We start from the raw sequence: 23,962 nt of genomic DNA on the forward strand, positions 1-23,962 counted from the left end.
AAGAAATAAGCCAGAGTCTAGCTTGCCATGACATGCAGATCGAAGATTGTGGCTTCCATCTTCCAAACAAACCATGAATGGTAAGCCAAGGTAGGGGGATAGTAAGACAGCTATAGTAAGAGGGGGGCTATAGGAGAGGGGGTCAAATCAGTACTCTCTCCTGTGGCAGTGCACAGTGCAGTTCCAGGCTAATGGTGTTGACTGACTGAAGATGGAGGAGGGTGACTTGAATTTGAATCACAGAATGGTAGAGTTGGAAGGGTCATCTAGTCCAACCCCCTGCAACCCATGAATCTCAATTAATGCACCCATGGCAGATGGTCATCCAACCTCTGCTTAAAAGAAGATTCCAACACCTTCCAAAAGAGTGCTTTCCACTGTCAAACAGCTCTTACCACCAGAAAGTTCTTCCTGATGTTTAGTCAGAATCTCCTTTCTTGGAACTTTAATCCATTGGTTTGGGTCCTAGCCTCTGGACCAGGAGAAAACAAGCTTGCTCCATCCTCTGCGTGACAGCCCTTCAGATATTTGAAGATGGCCATTATATCTCCTCTACGTCTCCTCTTTTCCAGGCTAAACATACTCAACTCCTTCAACTGTTCCTCATAAGGCTTGGTTTCCAATTGAAGGCTTACTGGAGTGTTACCCAAAATTGAAAATATGCACAAGCAGTTGAATGTCTGTGTGTGTTCATGCGTGCAGACAGGACATCAATCAATGGAAATAACTATTTAAGTAAGATACAAATTTGTAACAATATCAACTTTTCTAATATACAATACACACGGAATCCCCCCCACCCCAACACTTTAGATGCACAGGATGTCTTTCTTTCTTTCTTTTTAAATGAAAGACAGTATTAAAAAGTCCGCTGCCTTCAGATGTAGGGAATATTGCATTCGTTTTCCTGATTATAATGCTACTGCTTCTGTCCTGTTCACTAATGTTCCTTTCATACTGCTGTACTGTGTTATGGAATGGTGAATTTTTGACTGATACTCGTACCAGCATGTCATGCTAGATTTCATGGTTTGGTGTGACACAACAATCAACATCATTGGACAACGTTGCTATGCCCTCATCATTTCTGCACATGTATTGTTTGGTTTCCCAAGATTCCCCCATGGAAACAGCAGGAAGGAACTGTATGCCACCCCAAATGTTGTCACTTTACTCTCACAATTTTCAGGGTTAAGGGGGCTACAAATGGATTTTTTTAATGGAATCAAATACCATGGAAATGGGGGTTAAATACGTACTATATTCCATTAGTTTCTTTTGGAAATGGGTTTTACATCATGTGAAAGCTCAGATAAAACGTGGAAATTAACAGTTAGGGGGACATTGGGGAAATGGAATAAATTGCTGTGTAAATGCAGCCAAAGAGCCCATATGGTCTGTGTTTATTGGTCTGTGCAGGCTGTTGCTAGACCAGCCCTCTCTGTCAGTTGGCTGGCATATATGACTGGCATACACACTGGAACAGCAGGAGGGCCAAGATGCCATCATAAACATTTCAAGTTTATTATCAGCACTCTAAATTAAACACTTACCTGATTTTAATAAGAATCTAAAATAGAAATCTTTTACTCTTGTAAGTCTTTTCCTCCCTGGGCTGTGCTATTTTCTCTAAACTGTCCTACTTACATAACATTTCTGCTAGTATTAATTCCACTAGACTAAGAACTGCTGAAGCTCAATTTTGTCTCAACCCAAAGATGGGATTTGGTGTGTGAGTGGATTAGCCACTATCTTTTGCCATCCGAGACTGCTACATGAATCAAACAATTATTAAATTGCAGAAGATAAAAGTCTTTGGTGAATGAGCCAAACATATTTTGTTGATAGCAGGCTGTGAGTTAAAATGCATCTGGGATCCCTTTGTACTATCTGGAGTTCCTAATTTTATCATATCTGTTTTTAATAAAGGGGGTGGGATGGCGCTTAAGAAACGAGTCCATTGTTCCTCTGCTATAGCCTGTTTGTGCTTGTCTGCAAAGGGATTTTATATCTGTACTTTAGAAGATAAGAATGAATAAGAGAACCCCAGTCTGAGCTGCTGTCAGCCCCTAAGGACGGCACTGGCATGTCTAAGCAGTAGGAAGGCAACAGAGAAAGGAGTATATAACTTGCCGCAGTTTTAATCAGAATGCTCCCTATACAGCACTTTGACCTTTCAGTTGATTTCTGAGGCTAGGAATATACAGATCTATATATCAAGGAAAAATTATCGGTAGGCCCACCTTTTGTAAAAAAGTATCCCCCCCCCAAAAAAAAGAAAGTTACAGGATGCTTGGGGAGTTTTCTGGGCTCTGTTGCCAAGGAACCTTCCTTACACCCCAGATCTGAGAAAGAAAACCCTCTTTGGATTGTACTTCTCCCAAAGCCAGAGGACACAGAATCTAACAAAATCTTGTGGCATATCCTTAGAACACAAGGGGTATAGTAGGTGGAAAAGATTCTTGTGAGAACTGAATTTTTAAAACCAAGGAGGCCAAATGTCAAAGTATAAAGAATTGTATTGGGGGTGGGGGAGAGAAATGGAAAGGCAACATCACACAGAAATACTTGCAAACTGAATAGAAAGGGAACTCTAACAAAGCCAGTTGCATATTATCTGCTTGAGAAGAGCCTTGGGTTTCAGATAATGTGCAGAGTTCCTCACAGATGAGTTTGTGTCTTTGGTGACTGGTGATGGGCAGCGTCTGCCGGCACCATATAACACTGCCCCTAAAAGAACTGCATTTGCTCCCAGTACGTTTCCGAGCCCAATTCGAAGTGTTGCTGCTGACCTTTAAAGCACTAAATGGCCTTGGCCCTGTATACCCGAAGGAGTGTTTCTTCTTCTTCTTTTTAACAAAAGAGCCAACCAGTTCCATCTAGTTCAGGTGTAAAAGGATTACCTCTGAAGTTTATTGGTATGTTGTGGACTTCCCCAAAGAGTGCCCTACTCCCAGACACTCTAAGTGGCACTGTTGAGTTACACTGGAATATAGGAGTTCATCAAAATATATTGTGCCAGTGATCTAGATCCCAAGCATCCTTATCAAGTACTTTATTTGGTCCATGTAGTGTCTCTGTCTGGATCTTCAGGTCTAAAGAAGATTCCAGAAACAAGAGGTTGCATTATACAGATTTATCTTCAGTCTGTATAGAGAACATAGAAAGCAGGCATTTCAAGATGAAGGTTAACACACGTTGCTGGCTACCCAGGAGCAAATCTTCTCTAAAGGTTTGTCCTGTGACGTTTGGAAAAGGGTGTGCTAAGAATTTACAATCAAAGTAACAGAATCAACAAAGTTGGAGACAAATGCAAGGGGGACACACCTACCGTGTGAACAGGAAAGACGGAGGACTACAGATTCAAATACTTTCAGGTCAGGTGTGGACTCGTCCAGTCCAATTCAGATGGAGAAAAAGGATTAACAGCTAAATGATGCATGAATGTGGACAAGCTCTAAGTGTCCTAGCCTGTCATTTATTCTTCACTGTTGTTCTTGTCCCTTAATTATCTCTTTTTGTGCATCTGCACTGCACACAGCAGTATGGGGACATCCCAGGGATGATGTGAGGCAAACAAAACAAAGCCGCAAGAAATGAAATGTGACAAAGAGCGATGGTGCGTGCAAGTCTAATTTGATCAGAGGCTGCTTTGTCAAAATAAGTACAGTATAGGCCAAATGGCACAGTGTGTACATGCAGGCAGTGAAATCTAGGTTAATTACGCAAAGTTAGGTTTAGCTGCTCTAGGGTACTTGATGGTGCCAGAGTGCTCAAGCCCGGTGCAGAGAGCTTTGTTTGCGTGTTTGTTTGTGTATTCGTGGAACTCCTCTTTGCTCAGGAGAGGCAAGTGACTCAGCATGAATCTGCAGAAATGTGAATGGCTTCTGAAGAAGTCTTGGGTAAATCTGTTCACAAGAAGCAGCACGAAACACTCAAGAAATGGAAAAAACCCCGCTATGCTTCTAAAGTTCTAGGAAAGGGAATTCCCCCACTTTCAGTCAATCAAAAAGAAAGAGAGAAAGGAAGAAAAGCTGGCTTCTTGAATCTTTACATTTGGCACATGAATTGGGCTGATGCAATGAAGATGTTGAGTTATGATCTATATCTGCAAAACATGGGAACAGGACCACTCAGTGTTCCTGCACAACAGGGTTCTGACTGATTTTTCTTGGTTAGCTGACAATTGCTCAGGATTTTCCTCTCATCTAAAAATAAGGGTTTATTTTCCAGAAGACTGCAATTTCTGTGTAGCTTTGGTTTTACAAAATGTTACCAATGAATGTGGTTAAATCTTCTTCCAAGCAACAAAAAAACCACACAAATATTTTTGGGGACATTTTCCTCACCACAATCAGAATTCAATTATATCTTGTGGTTCTAATATATTCCAAAATAAGCGACCCATGTGTGTGGTGTTGGAAGGACATTGAAGCCTGAATCAGTTTTTGTTTGAAAAACCACATGCATTTTTTTTATATATCTCTTTGTTTCCCAGTGGCAGGGACAAAAATAAATTTCAGCCATAGGAATAAGCTGGGAAGTTATCTGGATATTTTTTGTCTCAAAAAATTCTTTGTATAGGGAATAAAATTGGCTTCCACTGAATAGTTTTTGTTAGTTTGCATGCACCCCCATGTTACATTAGCAGGGACAAAATATGCCCCAAACACAAGTATCAGCTGGGATTCTTTCAGGATTTTTTTGGGTCCCAATAGCTTTTTGTGTATGAAGGGGAAGCTGTCAATGGTAAGGGGCTGAAATTTGCAGACATTGCTTACTACTGTGCAGGTGACAGTTACAGTATGCTGTAAGTCTACTTTTGTGTAAATTCTGCATTGAAAGGTATGCTCAGGTTAGAATTGTACACCACCCTTCTCCCAGAATGTAACATATCTCTTCAGAAGCAGCTTGCCAGGTGGAGCAAAACCACTATACTAGCTTCCTGGAAGGTGGGTCACTGTTGCTTACTGGGAGGGAGAGGGAGAGGGAAAGGGAGAGGGGGAATGGCTAGGTAGCGGGAAGGCTGGTGCAGTGCAAGCACACCAACTGGAGCACCATATTGGCTCCATCAGTGTGCTTGCTGTCCAACAACATCTGGAGGGCACCAGGTTGGAGAAGGCTGACCTAGATAATCTGAGAAGGAAGGGGACCTTTGCCCACATACTGTGCCATTGTTATAGACCATGGTGGCCAGGGGCCATTGGGGTTGGTGGAGTGGAAGGCAGGGAAGCCAAAAGTAGGTAAAGCCAGAACCAATGAGAGGTTGAAGACTCCTTGGACATGCTGCCCTCCCCAAATCATATAGTACCAAAAGAAATACTCTACAGATAATAACATGAATAATAATAGCTGGATTTACCTACATGTTCACGTGTTTGTCAACACTGCAAGAATGCCAGCCAGAAATGGTCAAGCCAGCACCGCTTAGAGGTAGGGGCTGGGTTTTGGGGTTTTTTTTTTGCAACTTCTCATGCATTAGTCTTTTTAACCTTTGTACCCCAGAGGCCTCTGTGATTGTCTTTTTCAAATGAGTCAGTATCATTCATTTATAAAGCACACCAGGAGTTTCATCTGTTTTATCTTGTTCTAAAACATTCTGTGTTTGTTTGCATGGTGAGGCATGGGTTACAGTTGTACCAAACATTTAAAGCATTATGGTACCAGTTTAAACAGTCATGGCTTCCCCCAAAGAAGCCTGGGAGCTGTAGTTTGTTAAGGGTGCACTGCTAAGAGTTGTTAGGAGACCTCTGTTCACAATTCCCAGAGTGGTTTCTTAATCAATCTTTCTTCACAGGGAACTCTGGGAATTATACATCTGGGAGGGGAATAGAGGTCTCTTAACAACTCTCAGCTAGTTATATTTTTCCCGGTGGGGCAGATAGCATATTCATGTTCTGAGGTTTGTGTGGGGAGTATAAAAATCAGGAAAACTTCTTAGGGAAATGGTTAAACACCCTTCCCCCAGCAATGCCACTCTAAGAAAAAATGGACCCCCCCCAATATTGCTTTGATGTTTGGATTTCAGAAAGTTGGGATCTGGTCTATTTTGTCCTTTAGAGAATAGATCAAGCTAAGGATATTCTATAGTCTGTCCTGAACGCTTTGAAAAAAACCTCTTTTTTTAAAAAAGTGCTAGAGTAGTATTAAAGTCCTCTAATTAAAATATTCAGCAGATGCAAAAAAGCAGGTTGGCAAAGACTGTCAGATTTTATTTTCTGTGGGTTTTGGGGTTGTTATATCATACAATTGCAACAATCTATTTCAAACTTCAAGGCTATATTGCAGCAAAGCGGAAACAGTGTTAGTGTTGGGAGGGAGATCTAGTGAAAAACCAGCCTCACAACTTTTGTTGTTGTTAAGTAAGCCAATTAGCAAACACCTTGGGTGGATAATATTACCCTTGATATTAGATCAGCAATCTTTTGCAAAGAAGCAAATAGCAACTTGAGCTGGATTTCTGAGCAAGTAATAAACGAAGTAGAGCTTCAAGAGATTATGAAAGAAATGAGGTCTGCTGATGTGCAGGATTCTGACTTTACAGTGTCAGCACTAATTTACAGAGTTCAGGTGGGATATGCTAAGGCATATTCCATTCTTTATAACTGGCGATCAAAGATGATAATTGTTGTTGCAAACCAGCACACATTCAATGCTTGCTTTAAAAACAGGCAATAACAGAATGTGAAAACACAAGAAATTGTGAATGTGAAAAGGCAAAAAATACTGAATAAAAGAGGGAGACGCCCAACAGGCAGTTAATACTTTACTGATAACTATATCAATGGGATGATGAGTTAGAGGCTGACAGTTCTGTGTATGGTCTCCAAAAGATCCAGCCCAAGTTCATGCAAATGGCAATACTGAAATTTCCCTCTAAGCTTTCCCTCTAATATTTCCCTCTAAGCTTTAATTAAATTCTGAAACCTACAAACCTGTAACTGTACTATTAGTAAACAGGTGCTCAGCTGAAATGGTAAATGGGTGCAAATACATATAACAAAAAGAAATATTGGGTGGGTGGCTGGGAATCTCCAGCTGGCATTATCTATAAGAATCCATCCATTCTAATTTAAACATATAGATTAATATAAGCATTCTGTATGACCAAACAGGTATCTACATTTTGTTTTTTTAAAATATATATTGAATAGTTGTTTTACTGTACACTGCATTGGTATTATTTTAATGAGAGCCAGTACATAAATATTTTAAATGAAATTTTAAAAATGCATCTTTAGCTTCACCATTTTAGTATAATCTTCCACATATTAACACAGAATTATGTCCCGCTGTGTTACTTACTCCCTGGTAAATGTGCATCAGATCATGGTCTTAATCTGAATAAATCTTCCTTTACCCTGGATTTATTGGGGGTGGGGGAATCATTGTTAGCATTTTAATTAGCTATACTTACAGAAAGGTGGTATCTAGCTAAAGGATTAGCCTGGCATTTGGAACAAAAGGAGCAATAGCCGGGAGCAAAATCTGATCCAGTGCAAAATTCATTGCTAAAAATAATGTGCAGGTGTGTATGGATCTGCACATGAATATATTCAGAAGTTCCAGGTAAACTGATTAACAATACTGTTGTGATTTCTGGTATACTTATTATGCATGTAATCATTTTTTAATAGCAGTGTTGTTTCCCCCCAATACATTTGTGTGCCCTACTAATAAGCTTTATGCAATAATGGAAGACTCAGTGAGTGGGTGTATGGTATCAATTTCCATTTCTCATGCCTTATTTCATTCATTACTTTCCCCACGTAGCACACTTTCATAAGATGTCAGAAGCTCCTATTCAAAGTCCAAGTTGGACCACCCTTGCTCAGACTAAAGTCCCGTAAATAGATCACCCACCTGCTATTGGTATGTAGTTCATTTAAGGCAGCACTTGCCAATCTGGTGTGCTCCCAAAGGTTTGGACTCTTTATTTATTTTATTATTATTTATTAAATTTCAATACTGCCCTTCATCTGAAGATCACTGTTTAAAATAGAAAAACACAAAAATGCATGTATGCTACATACATGCTACAACTCTTGGTGGGGCCATTCAAAACATCTGTAAGGCACCAAGGCGGGGGTGCAGTTGCTATCACATTATACTCCCCCTACTTTTTCATTGCCCTGGGACAGTGAAAGACTTGCAGTCCTGTAAGTCCTGACTCAGGTGTCTGCACTCAGGTGAGTATGCACATACTTGTTACCCTCTTAAGTGAAACATATAGCAATCAGGGCAATGGCTGGATTCAACGACCCTGGTGCATTAGCAGAAGCCAGTGCTAGCACAACGGGGCTACTACTCTCTCCTCTCCCATGCACCCCAACATCTGCTTACGCCAGCAGAATGATCGTATTAGCATGATGTTGAATTCCACCAAATATATACGGTTGTCAAAGATGCCAGTGTTTCTCTTTTGGCCTCAGCAAACTCTTTCAGAGACACTCGTAAACTTGACGTACATTAGTGAGTCTGAACCACTCTTTGTCATTGCTGGTTTCTGCCCCTGTGTGAGATTTAGCTACTTCTGCACAGAGCGCTGAGCAACAAGGAGGAAACAGGATTGCCAGATGACTGGTGCATTCCTGGTGTGCTATCCAGTGTGTGTTCTAACTCAATTTGTAAAAGCGAGAAATGGCAAGCTGTTTTTCACTCATTTTTCACCCCAAACAGGCGAATAATTTAGAATTGACTATGTAACAGTGTCAGGAAATTATTCTCTCCAGAATGATAAAGGACTAAATTAAGTCCTTGTTTTATTCCTTCATCTTTTTCCTGCCTTGCCTTTTATTTACTTCAGAGTGAGGAAAGTGTCAAAACAAGCAACATTATTTTGTCCCTTGAAATGCGCCTTTAAAAAAAATAAATGAGAAGATATATAGGCTGGGATATACATGCAGAGAAATTGGTGGCAAAGTCAATGGTAACTTGTCACTGGTTCTGTGTGCCTACATGTGTGGTAAATCTTGCCCTGTGCAAGGGGGAATGTTTCTTTTTGGCAGGCCTGGTGTGGGAGTCTTGTTAAAATAAAGTTATAAACTCACACGGAAAAGCAGCTGGTTCCTGGTGCTGTTCTCTTCAACACCCTCCCTAGTATTAATTTGTAAAAGCGAGAAATGGCAAGCTGTTTTTCACTCATTTTTCACCCCAAACAGGCGAACCCAGCTTGGTTAAAAATGCTTCCTGAAACTCAGTAGTTTCTTAAATTGAGGTGTGTTTTTTGTGTCTTGCTATTGTATCCATTTAAATCCTAGAATAATGAATCACTGTAGTCATTTGGTCCACATGAGATTGCTTTGTAGTCTATCTTACAGTGCTGTTAACTAAAGTGCTGTTCAGAGCTCCAGCTAAGATGAGCAACAGGTGTCTCAACATGTGCTCTGAATCTGAAAGCTCGGCTGAATGTTTTATAACAAGTCTCTTATTCTCAGTGAATTTTTCCCTTTCAGATGTCTGCATTTCACTAAGCTTGGACATTTCAGGGATAGTCTAGCACAGCTTGCTATTACAGAGTCTGAGAAGTATACAAGGACATAGAGATACCAAAATATGTTTTAATGACACAGCTCTGCCTTTGACTTTCATGCCTTTTTAAGTGAGCTGCTAATATATATTCTGAGCAAGGAAATATTTTATATCAAGGGCATTTTTATGTTGATAGATTTTGCTAATGGCTACCAGTATATAATAAAACTATTCAGTAGACCAAGTGTAAGTGTGATCAGTCAGAACCGTTAGTGCGATTTTTCTCCACAAAAAGACAATGCAAAACCTTTCCTCACCCCATATTAAGTGCAGACAATGCTCTTTTCTTGTCTAAATGCAAAGGGCGTTTGAACCATAATCTGTTCTATCAATCCTAGGTATCAGTTAGATGAGACATGGGGTGATTTTATTTTATTTTTTTAAATGGGCAGTTGGTTTCATTGGTTTAAAAAGGGATATCTCACTAAAACCTTTTCCATGTGTTAAGGTATGTTTGCCAGATGGGGTGGAGCTGCTACCCTAGCTCTCTGATCATTGCTGCTTACCAGGAGAGGCAAGGTTAGCATGGTGCAAATGCGCCAGCAGAGTTAACCTGGTGCTTCTGCACATGCATTTGCACTGCACTGGCCTTCCTACCAGCTCACCCTTCCTCCTCTTGGTAAATATCAGCAATTCATCTGCCAAGAAGCTAGCATAGTGACTCCACCCCACCTGGCTTCTCCCATACCTTTGTTTTATAAAGATATTTCACAAGGTATGATGTAGACGATTTGGTTGAATTATGGCATCCTTTTATAAAATACTTTACTGATAACCCTGAAGGAATGTCAGCCACTGAAATCGCAGGCTGGACTTTAGCAAACACCCCCCTGGAAGGGGGTAAAATGGGATTTTGTATTTGTATTTTTTCCCTTTTCCCTTTTTCTTTTTTTGTAATTGTGGTTATATAATGGAAATTAATAAAACTCTATAATTGAAAATGCTCACTGTGAGTGAGTGAGTGCTCACTGGAAGGATAGATCGTGAAGCTGAGGCTCTAATACTTTGGCCACCTCATGAGAAGAGAAGACTCCCTGGAAAAGACCCTGATGTTGGGAAAGATGGAGGGCACAAGGAGAAGGGGACGGCAGAGGATGAGATGGTTGGACAGTGTTCTCGAAGCTACAAACATGAGTCTGACCAAACTGCGGGAGGCGGTGAAAGACAGGAGTGCCTGGCGTGCTCTGGTCCATGGGGTCACGAAGAGTCGGACTTGACTAAACGACAACAACAAATAATTGAAAATATATATCTCACAAGATTTTGCCATGTTCTGTGTCCGCTAGGCTTTGGGTTCCTTAAACCAAAGCTCTCTTTACTTTCCCCCCTAGAGCTGGTCGCAAGGGAGGGACTCTGGGCAAATGGGCTCAAAAACATTCTAGCAGCTGGATGGACTGATGTGGCTGAAGATTCATCCTGTCTTGTAACAGCCTGTTACACTCAGGTTCCCCACTTCTTCCCTAAAGTGAGTTTTAGATTTTCATTGATTGACAGCCCACTCCAAGCCCCACTTACCTAGGAGTAAGCCTCACTGAATTCAGTGGGACTTTCTTCTGAGTATATATGCTTAGGATTGCACTGTTGTTGTATTTTAGTTTTATTAAAGCTGATGTTTTATTATAGTCATATTTTAGTTTTGAACCTGCAGTGGGATTATGAACACGAAGAAGTAAGGGACAGAAAGAAAACAAACAGAAATGCCTGGGGGGAAACCCTCCGTCCTGCAGGCTTTGATGTGCTAAGTGAACAAGCAAATCCTTTCTAATGAAGCAAGGTTTTGATCTGTCAAACCTGTAACCTCCTCCATGAGGGCTCAGCTTTTTCAAAGACATGAGTCTTGCCTTTGGCTAGCTCTAAGACTTGAGTCAGTAAGAACTCTCCCACCGACTTGAGTTGGCTTGGGAGCAGACTGCTCATGCAACATACATTTTGAAAGGTAAGCTTGAAAATTCAGGGGGAGGGGAATGCTTCCTCAACGTTTGCTAAAAACTACCTATAGCACTTCAAGTATCGCATCCTCCTTCTGATGGTTCAGCTGGAGAAGAAAATGCTCAGGTCTTTTCACACATAGATTTCTATATACAAATGACCTTGTTTTTTTTATAAGTGAAAACTTAACAGAGCATATTTATGGCATTAAGAACATAGAGACCAATTGTCCCCTCACTCAGATGTCCCTCATTCAGTCTTCAAGGTTCTGTACCAAATTCAGAATGTTATTATTATTTAAATGGAATAATAGAGGATTCCATTAGGACATCAAGACCAGGGAATTAGGAATGTCAACATCTGGGGAGAAATTATGTGAAAGTTTTAGAAGCACCCTTATGCAGAGTAGAGTAACTATATGCAAAGGATGACAGAACTTCCAGATGCTCAATAATTAGTACCTGAGGGGATTTGGGCAACCTCATTGTAGAAACACCCTTAAAATTCCCTTGCACCTATAGAAACATAAAGGAACCCCTGCCTTCCTGTGTTTCTCTCAACCTGTTCTTAGCAGATTCTTATTTTTACCAGAATTGTGGTTCTTTGATAACACGGCACAGACTTTTTTTTTTTAAAAAAACCCCTGCTACTTGAATGGATTATTCCTTACAATAAGAAACATGGCATACAGAGTTTTGGGAAGTTCTTCTGGTACAGATGTAACTTTTCAGAAGCGATTTTAACAAAAACATTCACAAAAAAATCTTTTTAATCTTCTGCCTTGTACTTGAAAGATCAAATTGTGCTTTTATCCCCCGTTTTATTGTCTAATGTAGTCGGAAATGATTCATGGGGAAGAGCCAGTGCAAGAAACACTCAGGCAGCCGTCACAAGTCCTGTTTAATTGGCTTCACCCTTTATCATGAGTTGGACACTTAAGCACGTTTCACTTTTTTGTGTGTGGAGGGCGGAAGAATGTTACCTGACAAGTAAAAAGCTATTCTTCCATAATACAGATTCCCTGCCCCCTCTTTAAAATAATGTAGTTGGACATTTATCTTTATGGAGCAAAGTTTCAAAAGCCAACTATTGCAATTCAGGTAACTTTAACGCTATAGGAAGGTTCTGCAAAAAAAATAATGTTTTAGTTGCAGTGGTGAAAGTGCCACAATGTTGAATAAAAACAGACGGGGCAGACTTTATTTTCCTATACTGCAGACTACACAAGCAAAGCAAACAGACATCAAAGTTTTCGTGATGTTTTATTGTAGTTCAGTTTTTCCCCTCCACAAACACCCTGCTTGCTCTCTCCATGGGAGAATTACCATATTTTTTTCCCTTTCGGAAAATGTTAAATTTAAAATTGTCAGTGGATTTTCCATGGAAATCAATTGCCTGGAGCTAGGGAAATGGGCTTGCAACCTTCACTTCAGCAGATCAATAATTACTATCAGCATTTTGTGTTTTAAAGGGAATCAGACTTTAAAGGGTAGGTCTGTGTTTGAACAAATGTATTGCAAGAGGCCAAGGGAATATTCGGGAGGGGAGTTTCATTTAAGCTGAAGCCACTCTTGATGTTAGTTTTACATTTTTTGGTGGAAGGAATTGTTGCTAATAGTAAAAGTACAAATCTACGCATGCCTACTGAGTTGAGTGTGCCTTACTTCTAGATAAGTGCGTATAGGATTGCCGCATTGGATACCAAAAAGGGATACAATTTTACTGGACCAAAATCATGTCAGTTAAAAAAACGGGGAGGGGGAAAGAATGAACCTTTTATGGCTCACAATGCTTTGCTTCAAATAATCAAAGTGTTATAATAATTGATTATCAAAGCATTTTGATAATCAAATTATCAAAAAAAGGAGAGGTGTTTTCTCATGGTCCCATCAACTGAGCGTCAGCCAGTGCTGGAACTGGGACCACAAGAAGTTGCCTCCTTTAAAAAAATGCTTCAGGTGCCACAGTGGTGTAGGGTGGCATGTATTTGAAAGCAACATATCCAGTGCTAGTGAAGAAGAAGAAGAAGAAGAAGAGGAAGAGGAAGAGTTTGGATTTGATATGCCGCTTTATCACTACCCAAAGGAGTCTCAAAGTGGCTAACATTCTCCTTTCCCTTCCTCCCCCACAACAAACACTCTGTGAGGTGAGTGGGGCTGAGAGACTTCAGAGAAGTGTGACTGGCCCAAGGTCACTCAGCAGCTGCATGTGGAGGAGCGGAGACGCGAACCCAGTTCCCCAGATTACGAGACTACCGCTCTTAACCACTACACCACATTGGCTTAGACATCAAAGGGTTCTGTACATATCTTTCCTGATATATAGACCACTATATATCCAGCACAGAGCTTAACAGCTGCTCTGTGCTGCCAGAGTCTACAGAGACCTGGATTCAGGCTCCCAACACTTGCAGCTTGTGGAGAGGGCCCAAGCTGCCTCTCCAACACTAGTGTCACTACAGCTTACCTGGATGGTGCATGGCACTGAGGTTGGCTCTGCGCAGATGCACCACCAGGAACACTGGATTGGCTCTGCTGGTGTTTCTGTCCCACCCATCCCTACTGCTGTCCTGCCCCAGCCTTGTCAGCTGCAGCAGCGCTAGTGTCAGGAGGACAGCTCCACCTCACTGCACTGACTCCCACACCTCAAAATTGATAATTAGGGACTATTCGACTGGACAGCTCCTGCCATAGGTTGGTCACATAAGTGAGTGTTGAGAAGACATAAGCAAAACTATAATGGCAGCCCCAGGTTCCCAAATAAGAGGAATAATGTATGATACCAAATCAATTCCTGTAATTCAAATAGATTACGGCCAGGATCCAAAGAGCCACACTTTGCTATAATTACCCTTCTGTGCACATCCCCTGTGCCACATAGCAAGCTGCTCTGTGAAGGTCATTCATTTGATCTTCATAGAAACAGGAAGCTACCTTATGCCAGGCCTATTTATACCACACGATCCAGTGAGCTCAGTATTGTCTCCACTGAATGCCACGCGTTCTCCAAGGCTGCCAGAGCTCTTTCCCATCACTGCTACATAATCCTTTAAACTGGAGATACTAGGGTTTGAAAGTTGGACTTGCAGAGCAGGCTGTCTGCCCCTGAGCTGTGGTCTCTCTCCACAGAAATGTGTCTTTGATGATGATGGGCAATGTGTTTGCAGAAGGAGGGCCTGTGTGGTACAGGCTCCTATGCCTGGCACCCGTCCATGTCAAAAAGAAGGACTAGCCTTCAATTTAGGATGAGGAATAGGGGTAAGAAAACGGAAAAAAGTCCCAAACAAGTACTGTATTTTTTGCTCCATAAGAGGCACCTGACCATAAGAGGCACCTAGTTTTTAGAGGAGGAAAAGAAGAAAAAAATCTGAATGAAACAGTGGATGTATGGTTTTTGTGGTTCATGCTGTGGCCACAGACATGCTATGTGATCTGATGGTGAATTTGGGGTGACCCAATGCAAAAATCCTGAGGATCCATGTGGATCTGTGCTTTGTAACCACGTTTTTGTGCCATTGTGGCCCCACGAAACAGTGGATGTGTGTGTTTTTGGTGTAGGCTGTGCGTAAGAGAAACCTGGTGGACAAGCAGCGGCAAGGACAGGCCCATCTGCTTCATCCAACCAAGTCTCTGTTACACATGCCAGGTCAAGTCCTCCATCCATGATCAAGTCATGGATGGCAGTGGTCTTATGAATCATTGACCTGGCATTGCACAGCAGCACCTTCAGGTCATGTGGGTATCCCTTGCTGATTCTAGTATCCATCCAGTCAGGACCAGACACGGAGGCAGGGATAGTCCTCAGACAATGACTAAACCTGCCTCCTCTGTAATGGCATGGTCTGGTCTTAGCGTAACTCCTCCTCCTACCCATGATCACTGAGATCGGTTGTCCCAGTGCATCCCCCCCTGTGGAACATGCCCCAGCCATTTTGTTGGCTGGGACCTACTAAGAGATATGCTAAGAGATATGCTAAGTGCCTCCCCCCACCAAATGCTACCGGTTGGGGGTGGCCTATGATTTTAAAAGATTCCACCTTCTGCCCAAGTAGTGCTTTCATGTGGCCATTGTAGCTGTGCTTTTAACAGCAGCTCAACATGCAGACATAGGGTGATATTCAATTAAATAATTGCATGAGTGGACCACAATTGGACTTTCCTCCCTCTCTTCCCCCTGTGAGTCCCCTAAATCCTTTGTACGGGTTCCCCCAAACACAGCGAAAAATACGGTAACTTGTTTTATATTCACCTAGGTCAGAAAGAAACTCAACCATAATCTTTCTCTTCCTCATTTGACTCTCAGCTTCTTAATCATACTGATCCTTTCTATAATAGTTCAGAAATGCTATCTGCAACTGCCATTGCCCTATGCCTTATGCTTGTTTTTCTGTTAATGTATTTGCAAAATGCAGGCAGCCCCCCATTTACGTTATGTTCCAAGACACTGCTCACTTTGATGAAATCACGTATAATCGAAACCCACTGAAAGAGCCGCAAACAGCCGGTTCTGCCCCTGCCCCCCTGCCCCATTCTGCCCCTTTAGTGATGTTCCAGTGACCTCTTTATGACGTTTCCAGGTCACATCTGAGTTCAGGACGATGCACGTATGTACAGTTGCACATATTTTGAACATGCACAACCAGGGGGCTGCCTGTATTTATTTTGAAACTTTTAAATAAAAATTAGAAAAGGAAAAGTGAAGAAGCTTCAGTGCATATTGTTATGTATGCCGGCGTGGTTGCTTGAGAGCGAACAGACAAGACTCCCACTGGTCTTTACAAGGCTTTATTATCTGTGCAAAACATTTACAGTGCAGAGCGTCTCAATTCCATGTCTGCTCAGTCACTAGCAGAATCTGGGAGTGGGCAGTCCTTAAACTTTCCCCAGCATAGCAGTCTTTTGACCCCCATCCTACGCCTCCCCTCTCTGCGTGTAAACCAACTGCGCAGAGAGGGCAAAGGGGGACCTGCCTCCCCCCGCTTTGTTCAGGCTTGGTGTTGTGGCTCTCCCTTGCATCTTCCAAGCCCTGCATCCCTTCCCCACTGGAGGCGGGGCTTCCCTCCTCGCCGGAGGAAGAGCTGCTTCTCACGATCTTCGGAGGCTCCCTGTAACCCAACTGTCCTTCCACCTCTTGCCTCTGAGCTGATGGCAGTTCCCTGACACATATGCTCTTGGGATCGTGGCCAAGAGCTGCAATTCAATGTGCAAGTATGCATGCTTATATTCTGACCATGTGACTGTGGTTATCATGCTTCTGTTCATTCTTTCCTGGATAGTGCAACCTTATTCTCAGTCAAACTCCTTCCAGCCCCCAGCCTTTCGGCACAACCTGAACGGTGCATTTCATGAAGCCAGATCCCTTTGAACTTTGTAAAAAGAATTCATGCAGTGGAGGGGAGAAGTTTCTGCTGCTGAAAGCACAGTATGCTCTGAGGAAATATGGGTGACAAGGCAGGATACACATTTGCATAAACAAACATTACACATGTTCTGGTGCTTTGTTGTCCTATACAAGAATGCTCTCTTTGAAAGTTTCATAGCCAATTAAAAGCCCTGTTAATTAAACATTATGCTCTTGCATCAATTAAATATGCACAATTGGCGCACTGTTTTTAAAGGCAAGTGTCAACATCCTTTAAATGCCACAATGAATAGTTTGACTTACTACATTGTTGGGTGGTGGAAAACATTGCTTTCCAAAGGTATAATTAATAAAAACTGAAAGATGGCATTTCTCTGTACACTTCATGCTACCAGCCTATCTTCAACTGCGGCTTTTCATAAGCTTGAGAGAACAACAATACCATTTCCATTTATTTAAATGTATTCTGAAGCCTCTTAGTTGTGATGAACACAAAGAGGAAAAAAATGGCATTCAGCTAAGCAATGATTTGATATATGAAACTGATCTGTAATCAAAGTGGTCCATTCAAAAATTAGCATATATGACCTTTTTGTATATATCCAGTCTTTGTATAAACATTTTTGAATTCTCTTTGTCTGAAAGGAAGCTGACTGGTAAAAGGGCATCATGTTTGAGCTTACTACTTCAGTAATAACATGAATTAACCAAATTTTGGAAACTCAGTAAAATAGAAGTTTTAATTGCTGTATTAATTAGTAGGAAAGGATGGAGCAACTAAGCATATACAATTATGTATCTGTTAGCTGAACTTCTGTAGTATATGAAAGCCCTTGAATAGAGGTCAGGTCATACAAAAGGTGGTAACAAAAAAGATCAAATTTTATACAAATAATAGATCTTCTTGTGGCAAAAGCATCGTGCTTTTTGGAAAAGAGATATGCCATTGATACAGGCAGCAGTCTAATGTGGAGATCCTATTTGGTTTGGTACTAAGGGGAAAATGCCCCAGAATGTTTGTTTTTAAAAATGGGCTTAATGACAAAGAGGTATTGAGCTTGTATAGGATGTCTTTTCCCTTCTATGGATAGATGTCCCACTTAACTCATGCAGGCTAAAAGCAGGACAGCCTTGGGCTAAGAGCACTGAATAAGACTATTTTGTCCTTCCAGCATTCGTTTTGGGTACAATGAGAGTACTTTTGTAATTTTAGGTCTCTGTTTGTTTATATTTCAGGCGCATGAAACATCCTTCCTGTACAGACTGTGAGCAAAATCAAGATCTTGTGGATAAGAAGCATAACAGATGGGTTTCCAGAAGATGTGAGAGGAACGCTTGGCCTGCCAAAAGGGATACTGGCAAACATACTTCAAAAACAGTACGTGGCTATTAAATCTTTATTGGGCCACATGAACTCACGTACATATGAATAATACTAATAGGCTATCTAATAGCTGGGAAATTTGCAGAGTGCAGTAAAGGCAGAGGTCATTTCTTGTGCCACTGTTGGAAAGGGATAGACTGGACGACCCAAGTAATTATAGGAGGGTTAGTCTGATATTGATTTGGGGGGGGGGAATGATGGAAAAGCTAATGATGGATTCAGTCAAGAAGCATTTAAAGCATATCCTGCCATTAATAACAAGTCAACCTTCCTCTGTGGAAAATGGGTCTCATCAAACAAAATTAATTCAGTCTTTGCTGTGATTACAAATCTGGTTACTGATGAAAGCAACTCAGCTGATATTATACAACAAAGATCTCTCTGCCCTCCCCCCTGTAGTCAGTTGACCTAGGACTGCCTGAACAATGCATTGCCAATGAGACACGAATTAAAGATTGTACAATATCAACCAGTATATGAGAAAATTAAATTATAATAAAATGATGTTCTTTCTGTTCCAGACCCAAGACTTAATATCCTCGTTCAAGAATCTGAAAGAGGATTTCAAAAATATTTGCTGATCACAGGATTACACTTGCAGCAGGGGATCACATGCTTAAACATAGATGAATGTAAGACTGCATCCTGGACCTACTGGGCAACACTGTCTATGAGATGCTTATGAGACTAAAGATGTACCTCACCAGCAGACCTCTGAGTAGGCAAGTACAAGATAAGAGTAAGGAGTTTTATTTGCCCTCTGTATGTGTGGAAATGGCAAATCAGCTGAAAGGAGGAGCAAAGATTTGGCAGCCATGGTCTTAAAAATATATCAAGGGAAACAGAGACACCAAAGAAGTCCCAAGAATGAGTAAAATAAATGGAAGTGAAACTGCCCTGTGAAAAAGCTTCTTAAACAGAATTTGATGACTTTGTTAAGTTTAGGCCTCAGATACCTAAAGGTGTGCCTCCTCCCACATAGACCAGACCAGGTGTCAAGATCTGCAAGGGAGGCTCTGCTTGCAGTTCTGTTGCTCTATGAAGTTCATGAATGGCCACCAAAACCCTTAAAAGGCCACCCAATCCATTGTGTTGCTTCAATCTAGAAGTCATATCATTGAAGTTGAAATGTCGTCCCACTATTTTTCAATATTTTATTTATTTATTTTTTTACATCATTAGGTCCTGTAACAGTGTCAGGTGGGTAAAAATGGGAAGCACAGGTGCACTGGCACCATCTCCAGGGGGCCGCTGGGGCCTGGGAACCCACACATTTTTTTCTGCCGGTGCCTGGCCTCTGCCCCCCTCCCCACTGCCCAAGGTCACCCAGTGAGCCTTTATGGTCAAGTGGGCTTTGCATCCTGGTCCCCCAGGTCCTATTCCCACACTCTTCGCCACACTGTCTCTCACACTGGCTGGCATGATTGAAAGGTATTCCTCAGTCTTGAAGGTGCTGCAGCTGCAGCTGATGGGGGCTGGGAAGAGCAGCAAATTGAGGTGAAAAGGGTAACTTTGGACATTCTTTCAGGAAACACTGCAGAGCCCCTGAAAGCCCCTTTTCATACCAAAAAAATGTTTGCTGGAGAACATTCAGTTCAGCCCTAATTGAATCTAATACCAAGCGCATTAAAAATGGAAGAAAGGCACACATGTAACAATGAAGGTAATTAACCTTTGAAAGAGGCAACGAAGGGAAATCTCTTCAAATCTTCAAAGTCGACCTTCAAAAAGATGTTTTAATCAAACACACCAGAGAAGATTTGATATAGTAGTAACTGGGGAAAGTAAGATGCTGTGTATGAAACCAGTTGTTATTTCATCATCACTGCCTGACATTAAACCTTTACACTGCCAGAATGAGAGAGATGGTAATAATAAAACCCCAACTCAGCCTATTTTCCCTCTCAATTGTTTTGAGATAGATTAGGTGCTATTAATCCTTCCCCTTTGCCAATAATTTCCTGATTAAATTTGAACCCATCCACCCAGCTGCTATTTGCCTCATAATGCAAAACGTTCAGGTACCCAGATTTGCCCTTGCTACTTGTGGCTGCTAGTTTCCCCCTCTCAGAAAATAAAGAAGAAAATGGAAGATTGAGGATGAAGTATGTGGCAAATGCAAATTTCCCAGAACACCCCCAGCCCTCCCTTTGTGTTCTAGAACTTACTGCAAGGAAGTGGGGCAGCCAGTGGCAAGGAAAGCTGGTGTGGAAGGAATGGGGAGCACCTTATCTTTAAGGCCCGGGTGCTGCTGTGGTGTGTCCATTGCTACCATGGACCTTGAGTAAGCTGAATGGCACTGGGGACAGAGTTTCCCAAGTTCCCTGGCAGCAATGGACTCTCCTGTAGAGCATTCAGGTATTACATTAATCTGTCCCTGCACACCAGTCTTCTTTGCTGCTAGTTCCCCTTCGTTGCATGGGTAAATTTCAGTCAAGAAGGGGAGGGCTGCTGTCAAGAAGGACTGCCTGGCAGTGGACACCACTGGAGTTTGGCAGGTTTGGGACTCAGTTCACAAGGACTTGTGATTTTCTGACCGCCAAGCTCAAGTGTGGGATATCAGAGCACCCTTCAGAGTGGCGGATTATCGGAAGCACAAGATTGGTCTGCATATGCAGCTGCCCTTTTCTTCTAGCCAGTGTGGTGTAGTGGTTAAGAGCAGTGGACTCGTAATCTGGGGAACCGGGTTCGCATCTCTGCTCCTCCACATGCAGCTGCTGGGTGACCTTGGGCCAGTCACACTTCTCTGAAGTCTCAGCCCCATTCACCTCACAGAGTGTTTGTTGTGGAGGAGGAAGGGAAAGGAGAATGTTAGCCGCTTTGAGACTCCTGAAGGGGAGTGATAAAGCAGGATATCAAATCCAAACTCCTCCTCCTCCTCCTCTTCTTCTTCTTCTTCTTCTTCTTCTTCTTCTTCTTCTTCTTCTTCTTCTTCTTCTTCTCCTCCTCCTCCTCCTCCTCCTCCTCCTCCTCCTCCTCCTCCTCCTCCTCTTCTTCTTCTTCTTCTTCTTCTTCTTCTTCTAACATCTGGATCCTCTGCCAGCTCATTTGTTACCTCGCTTGTCTACAAGCCATCTACAAATGACTACGGCAAGATTCTTTTTTGTGCGGTGCCAGACTGACATGTATGTGTGAACTTGTGTGAACTGGAAAAAAAACTGCAGCCAAAGAATCTCGATATAATCAAATTCAGTTTCATTTATAGACCCCCCACGCCCCATCCCATAGAGAGGTAAAGACAAAAGGGAGGGACTGAAAACTGCCATAAATGGCCTGCGCCCCTGTTCTGGAATTAACTTTAGGAATTCTCTGACTTAAATCAGAATGCTGGAGGAAAGATGACAGCAGAAAGCAATAAAAGGACAGAATAGGGGAAATCTGCTCATCCCAAACCTTGCCTTCATTAAAAGGCAGTGTAGGTGTGTGATTTGTCGAGCTTTCATTTGGGTGTCTTCCATTCAGGGGTATCAGCTAGACAGATTTATTAATAGGAAAATCCTATACGAGTCTACTTAGAAGTAGGGGTGATGGAGAAATTTGAATCAGTTCTCATTTGAAGTAGAAAGTATATCATTCATATTTTCCAGAACAATATGTGAATCAAAACACAGCTATCGATTGAAAGTCACACTTATCCAAATTTTGTAGTTCATGAACCAAAATGCATATTTCAGGGAAGACTGTGCATAAAAAGGAATGCTTTGGTGAAAATAACACATAAAAAGTGCATTATAGGAAAACTGCAAATACGTGTCCGTTAGTGAAAACAGCACATAAAAATGTGTCAATTAGGAAAAATTCACACTAAACTGCTGGTGAATTTTCATGAGTTCTTTTTTTAAATTGCTAATTGCTGTAAGATTTGGAAAAATGAATTTAAGATTAGAAAAATGAGAAATCGGGAGAACCAAAATGGACAGATCCTTCCATTCTTACTCAGAAGTCATAATGAGTTCAGTGGGGTTTACTTTGAAATATGTGGAAACAGGAGTGCAGCCCGAATGGGTAAATCTATCAGAGTCTTTCTACTGCTTATGAATACAATTGACCTTGAATTTGCTGAAAGGCACCCACAAGCAATTGTTTTGCTTGCAAAATAGAAGCTCAAAGACTTGTTTGCTCTCAGCCAGTTATGTCTGGAGAATGGAGCATAATCAGATGTGGCTGTGAGACTAAAGTTGCATATGCTTGCTGTTCACCCCATAATACCTGCTTGATGCACACATTTGTAAATTAATTAAAGTTTTATAAAGTCACCATAAGTCTCCAGTGCTCCCTCGCGCTCTCCTGTGAAAGAAAACTGATCTTGCGAAAGGTGCCCTAGATTTTCTTCTGCTTAGGCAAAATGTTTAGATGCAATAATAGCAGCCATGCACAGAGGCACCAAATTTCAGAAAACTGAAGCACTGGTATATCTTTTTCTCCAGAAGGACACAAGGCCATCTCTTTACATTTTCTCTTGTGAAGTATATAACTATAAGTTGCACGATCAACAATGTATTCGAAAATAAAATCCTTTTTGGCTTCAAAATACAGAGGTCCTGGAGTCTGAGTAATAATATGCTAATATGTAAAAACAACTTCCCTTTAATTTCTAATCTTACACTTCAGGCTTCCCTATGCAACAAGAATCTAGGCATATATGCATTGTTTCTGAGATTGGGTAAGCTATGCGGTGGGCAACTGAGAAAATGATGGAGTAGAGCTCTTGTCCAGGTAGAAAATGAGTAGGGTTTCAACCCACCTCCAACTCCTTCTCCAACTGTCCCTGAAATTAAAGAGCTGGTGGGTATTGCATGCACACTATCTATAGGCCTACTAAGGATCAATGGGTTCAATCAGCAATGGACAAGTACCCAGTGCTGATCTGGGGGAATGTGTACTGGGAGGAAGCATTTGGTCACATGCTTCTACTCAGCCACTGAAAAGTCTTCTCCTTCCTCATGTGTCTCTGAAGCTCTGATGACCTCATGTAGGTGGGAGATAATACACTTGTTCTCCCTTCTGCCACTGAGTTTGCCAGATTTTCAGCCAGCTTCCATAACTGTGCTGTTTTAACTGCCGCTGATTGTGGGAACTTTAGCAAAGGTTCATGTTGATCTCCGTGCTATGGAAAGCTTCACCTGCTGACTTCTGCAGATCAAGCTAGAGTTTTGAGACAAGATAAGCAGGCGAGTTTTTTTTCTGGACAGCTGACAATCCAGTCTGAAAGTCTAAAAATACTGTCTACTATACAAGCTGAGGATGGCACCAGTGGCGTAGCATGGGTTGTCAGCACCCGGGGCAAGGCAAGTAATTTGCGCCCCCTAACCCGTGGATTTGCGCCCCCTAACCCTAACCCCCAGATGTTGCGCCCGGTGCGGCCGGCCTCCCCTGCACCCCCCACGCTACGCCACTGGATGGCACTGCCCACATCCTAAGTGGACTGAGTTCACAGGAAAGTTCAAAGGCCATGTTGCTGCTTGCCAGCTGAACCTAGGCCCAGGCCCCACTCTAGCCTTGTTCATGCATGTTATTCACCTGGGTACAGAATATGTGAGAGGCCTACTGAGAATATGCATGACTAGACCCACCCCCAGTTGCCAGCATGTGCACCGACCTTGCCCCCAGCCAACACACCATCAGCATTAGGGACTCTATGCCTATATTGTTGTATGTACATAGAATCCTTCCATAGGGGTCTGGTTGACCAGAGTTCACATCCCTATGAGGGATATATGTCAGACTGGTGCCAATCACACATTGCCCCAGGGTGTG

This window comes from Podarcis bocagei (genome assembly GCF_964188305.1).
Source record: "Podarcis bocagei genome assembly, chromosome: 6".
Classification (NCBI taxonomy): Eukaryota; Metazoa; Chordata; class Lepidosauria; order Squamata; family Lacertidae; genus Podarcis; species Podarcis bocagei.